Consider the following 5200-nt stretch of genomic DNA (forward strand, 5'->3'; position numbering starts at 1 on the left):
GACCTTGACAGCCTCCGTGTTTGCAGGGTCGGGCAGGGCAGAACAGAGCACCTCCTTGGCCCTAGGAGAGAAGCGGGGGGGGGGGGTGTTAGCAAGAGAGCTGCATGATGGGAGGGGCTTCGTCCTGAAAACAGCGCACATCTCTTCAAGGTATGCAAAAACCTTCCACAGCCCTGTGGGGGGAGGGGGCAATACAATAATCCCCATACTTCAGATAGGGGAGGGACCTTTGACTGGGCAGATTCTCTCAGGCCACCTTGTGAATGAGCTACGAACTGGATCAAGACCTTCTCCAGCTAGGGTCGCTGCTGGACCCCCCTGGCCACTGGCAGGGGATTGGGGGGGGGTAAAGTTGCGAGATCCAGGTTGGGAAGCTCCTGGAGATTTGGGGATGGAGCCTGGGGAGGACAGGGACCTCAGTGGGGTACAATACTATGGAGTCCCCCCTCCAAAGCCTCCATTTTCTCCAGGGGGGGACGAATATCTGTAGTCTGGAGATGAGCTGTGATTCCAGGGGATCCCCAGGCCCCACCTGGAGCCTGGCACCCTTACCTCCAGCTCTTTCAGGCGGCTGTCCATTAAAGGGTCCTCCCCAAGGTTCCCTCTAAGCTGTGGAGTCTTGTGAGCAAAAATTCTACTTTGTGAGCTACTGGCACTAAAGTTGTGAGCAAGCAGTTTGGCTACTGCATAAATTAGTTTGCTCTGGAGCCATCCTTCCTGAGCTAAGACAAAAATGCGTGAGCCGGAGGCTAAAAAAACTGTGAGCTAGCTCACACTAACTCAGCTTAGAGAGAACATTGGTCCTCCCAGTTCCCAACATTTTGCACATATAATGCTCTGGCTGCTTTGAAAGGGCTGTCGTGGTGGTTGTGAAACACAAACCGGGGCACCTCAGAGTGGCTCCAGAGTTCACTTGGTGGCTTCGGGAGGGCTGTTGGCTCTAGGTTGTTGCCATCTTGCCCTGGCACCAGACCGCTATGCCATTTGGCCCAGCGCCACCTTCTCTGACTAGGCTTCCTACCCAGGGGTCGTTTCGTAGAAAAAGAGCTAGGGGAACTCATTAGCATAACTCATTAGCATATGCCACATCCCCTGACATCACCGGAAGTGTGTCATAAGGCCACACCCCCTGACATCACCAGAAGTGTGTCATAAGGCCACACACCCCGCCCCCAACGGTCCCGGCCGCCGCCACCGGCCTTGCAGCTCCACTGCCGAGCCCCATGAGGGAGTGCAAGGAAGCCCCGCGAAGGCCCTCCCTGGCCCCAGGCAGGCAGGGGTGGGGAGAGGCAGGGAGGAAGCAACTTACCCTCCCTCTTCTCCTGCCTCCTCCTGGCTGAATGAGGGCCGGAAGCGGGGCGGCCAGAAGCAGGGGGTGGGGCTTCGTCATGTGCCCCGCCCCCCGTACCTCACTCGGGGGAACTGCGATCCCCCGCGATTCCCCCCAAAATGACCTCTGTTCCTACCTAGCTGGGATCAGGATTGAACCTGGGAGCCTTGGAGCGCAAGGCCGGGGCTCTGCCACAGGGATATGGGTCCTCCCCCCCCATGAAACGGCCTCACACAGGCTTCAGGCCACTGGCTAACTCCTGCCTTCTGCGACCGGCCACGGCTCTCAGGCAGGGAGTGGCCTCTGCCACCATAATGGAAGAGCAAAGCGAGGGGCCTTTGGCAGGTGAAGGGTCTGCCCTACCCGAGAGGTGTCGGCGGCGGCTGCTCTCCACCCTGTGTTTTGTACTTAACAGGAGTAAGCGGGTGGATGAAGCACTTGGCCACAACACCCTCGCCATCTGTCCAGCCGCACAGCCCAGAGCTCGTACCCCTTAGCCGTTGCGGCTAGTAGCTCGCATCACCTTTTCTTGCCAAAACAGAAGATGCCGGCGGCGGTCAGGAGGCCTCCGAAGATCCCCAAATACCAGAAGCTGAGGGCCAAAGTCACTTTTTTGGGATCTGGGGAGGGAGAAGAGAGTGTTGAGGGGCTGCTGCTCCTGCTGGGACGCAGGGAGGAGCAGCCCTCAGCTACACACCTGGAGGAGGACGCGTTCGAAAGGACGTGAGGGGCTGGCAAGCCCCGTCCTCTTCGCCAGTGGAGGCCCAGACCCCGACCTGGTAGGTGGTATTGGGCTGAAGGCCCAGGACCGTGTAGTGCGTTTCCAAGGGGTTGGCGTCGTAGTCTGCACAATGACAAAGGAACATGTCAGGATGGCACCACCTGGGCCTGCCGCCTGTCTTCTCACTGCTCTGGGAGGGTCCGGCCACAGCACACTCACCCTCCGGGACCATCCGCTCTTGTACTAACGGCCAGAGGAGGCGGCCTGGTGGCTTCCAGACCAAGCGAGCAGAGTCCCGCTCTTGAGGCCTCGCTGTCCTGCTGCGCCTGGTCCAGGGCCCCACACTCACCGGTCACGCCCCCGGCCTGCTCCTCTCTGCAGCAGATGATGTATTTCTTCAGGGCATTGGGGCACGCCGAGAGGGCTTTTGGGGGCTCCCACTGAAGGGTGGCTGAGTCGGTTGTTTTGTTGGTCACGCGGACCTGAATGGGCTCTTCGAGGGAAGCTGTAGGCATGTCGGGGGGAGAGAGAGAGAAGAGCAGTGGCTGGAGATTAGCCCTGGAGTCAAAGTCCAGGCAGCCCCCATTGGGAACCAGCTGGGTTGCCATTCTGGAGGAGGGACCGTCCAAAACCCACTTTCCTATTGCCAGATGGACTAGAGGCCAGTGTTCCCTCTAAGCTGAGTTAGTGTGAGCTAGCTCAGTTTTTTAGCCTCCAGCTCACAGATTTTTGTCTTAGCTCAGGAAGGATGGCTCCAGAGCAAACTAATTTACGCAGTAGCCAAATTGCTCGCTCACAACTTTAAATGCCAGTAGCTCACAAAGTAGAATTTTTGCTCACAAGACCCCACAGCTTAGAGGAAGTATTGCCAGAGGCCACTCATTCACACCAACCAACTGAACGGCCGTTTGGCAGTGCTCAGAGGGGCTGCTGGTTCCTCCCCCCCCCCACCTTACAGATCTACGAGCTGGACATTTTAGGCCGACAAATGGATGCCTTTGGGCACTGTAGAAAGGGAACACTAAGCAGTATTGAGGGCTAGGAGCTTGATGTAGCACATCATGTGGACACGTGTCCGACTAAAGGCTTTAAGAAACAAGGTGTGGATATAAAGGCAGAACACAACTAGAACTGGAACTCCGTGGCCAGGTGGGGTCTGCTTGTTTTCTCTACTGTCTGACCAAGTGAATGTGTTAAGTATGGAACTCAACACCGTGTCATAAGTAACAGTGAATCAGCTTTATTGAAGTAACAGGAACAACCAGAGAACACACACAGAGAACAGTGGAGCATAGCTCCCTTTTTAAACTATCCCGGGCTGGTGTAGCCACGCCCCTGGAACAGTTAAGGACCAGTGATATTACAAAGATAACACCCAATCAGATCTGTTCCCTCCTGAACATTTCCCTGTAATCTGCTTGGGTAAAAAGGTAAAGGTAAAGGTTTCCCTTGCTCGAAAGCCAGTCGAGTCTGACTCTAGGGTTGCGGTGCTCATCTCCGTTTCCAAGCCGAAGAGCCAGCGCTGTCCGAAGACGTTTCCGTGGTCATGTGGCCGGCATGACTAAACACCAAGGTGCACCGAACGCTGTTACCTTCCCACCGAAGTGGTACCTATTTATCTACTGGCAATTTCTTGCTTTCGAACTGCTAGGTTGGCAGGAGCTAGAACTAGAGATGGGAGCTCACTCCGTCATGCGGCAACTCGGGTCTTGAACTGCTGAACTACTGACCTTCCACAGCCTGCAGTTCAGCGTCTTAATAGGATTGTTCCAGTTTACAATCCTTGTCTTGGTCTTAAGCTTTACATGAGATGTTATACCGATAAGACATAACAGAATGTGTACAGCAGAGGACAGAAACACTCACTGTTTCTAGAGTAAAGGTGTGTGAATGCGAAAGTCGACCAGTCACGTGTTTCGGCATCCAAAGCGTGCACTGCCAGGCGGTAGCATTTGTTGGGCTCCAGCGTTCCTAGAACATAAAGCCAGGGATTCTGGGAAGAAGCACCTACTCTGTGTGTGTGTGTGTGTGTGTGTGTGTGTTGGGTAGTGTGAGCTACGAGGCAAAGCTGATCTGGGCAGAGGAAGATGCTCACTGAGGGAGGCCAGGGGGAGGGGGTGAGAAGGCCCCTCTCCAAAAGGGCAATGTTACCTGAGCTTTTCACAACAGTGTCCTTGTCGGGGGCTTCCTCTTCACATGGCTTTCCTCGGAGGGCCTCCCCCAGGGGCTGCTCCTCAAGGCAATAGGCGTCTATCTCGGTCTTCACCACCCACTCGATGGACAGGTGCTTGCCAGACAGACGGCTGCGCAGGAAGGGCAGACCTGGGGCCGCGAGCCAGGAGAGAAAGGAGCAGAACGATGGTGCTGAGTGGCCACTGGCTGCCTGTCTACAGGGGCTCAGCATGGCTACTCAGCCCCTGCAGACCTCGGAGTCCTTAGTTGGGGTGCAAACGCTGCCCCCCTCCCCTCAAGCCACAGCACTTCAGACTTTCCGGAGCTCAGTGTGAGTCGAGGACTTTTGGCCTTAGAATCCCCAGGGGGCTGATATGCCCAGGAGGGAATGTGGGAACCCCTGCATGGGGTAGCCCCAGGCCCTTGGCGGCCGAGGCATCTGCATGGAGAAATCTCTTGCCACTCCACAGGACCCCCAGGGCCCAGAAGAAGGCTACTGAGGGGTGCAGCAGAAGGCCTGGGGGAGTCCAAAGGGGCCAGCACCCACTGCCCCAAACTGAAAGAGGGAGGGCTCCCGCGAAAGAGGGGACTGGCCAGGCGGGCACTGGGCATTCACACCCACCTGGGTCTTGCTCTGCCGGTGGGAGATGGAAGGCAAAAGGCGGGGCCCGGCCAGCTCGGTTTGATGCTTGCAGGGAAATGTAATAGCCAGCCCCAGAAAGGCTGATTTGGTACGATTCCGAGAGGGGTTTCACTTCCTTTGTACAATTGCAGGGCAGCAGGACAAACGTCAGGGCGTAGTTCACCTTCCCTTGTTCCCGGCTGGGTTTCTGTGTAAGGGAGGAAAGAAAGAAAGAGGGCTTGGCCTGACTGGTCCCATCTTCATTGCTCGTCACCTGCCCTCTTCTCTCTGGCCTTAGTTCACGTCCAGTGTTCCCTCTAAGCTGAGTTAGTGTGAGCTAGCTCGCAGTTCTTTA

The 5200-nt window shown here is 56.3% G+C and overlaps 1 long non-coding RNA gene across 1 annotated transcript; it reads right to left on the reverse strand.

Moving 5' to 3' along the window:
- Positions 1 to 2406: 2406 nt before the first annotated feature.
- Positions 2407 to 4267, reverse strand: LOC107121700. The gene is made up of 3 exons (XR_001482871.1): positions 4203 to 4267; positions 3918 to 4022; positions 2407 to 2556 (listed from the first exon to the last, which is right to left on the reverse strand). It is a non-coding gene; the product is annotated as an uncharacterized LOC107121700 (long non-coding RNA).
- Between the last annotated feature and the right edge of the window lie 933 nt (positions 4268 to 5200).

Source organism: Gekko japonicus, unplaced genomic scaffold (assembly GCF_001447785.1).
Source record: "Gekko japonicus isolate JY-2015 unplaced genomic scaffold, Gekko_japonicus_V1.1 scaffold596, whole genome shotgun sequence".
NCBI lineage: Eukaryota > Metazoa > Chordata > Lepidosauria > Squamata > Gekkonidae > Gekko > Gekko japonicus.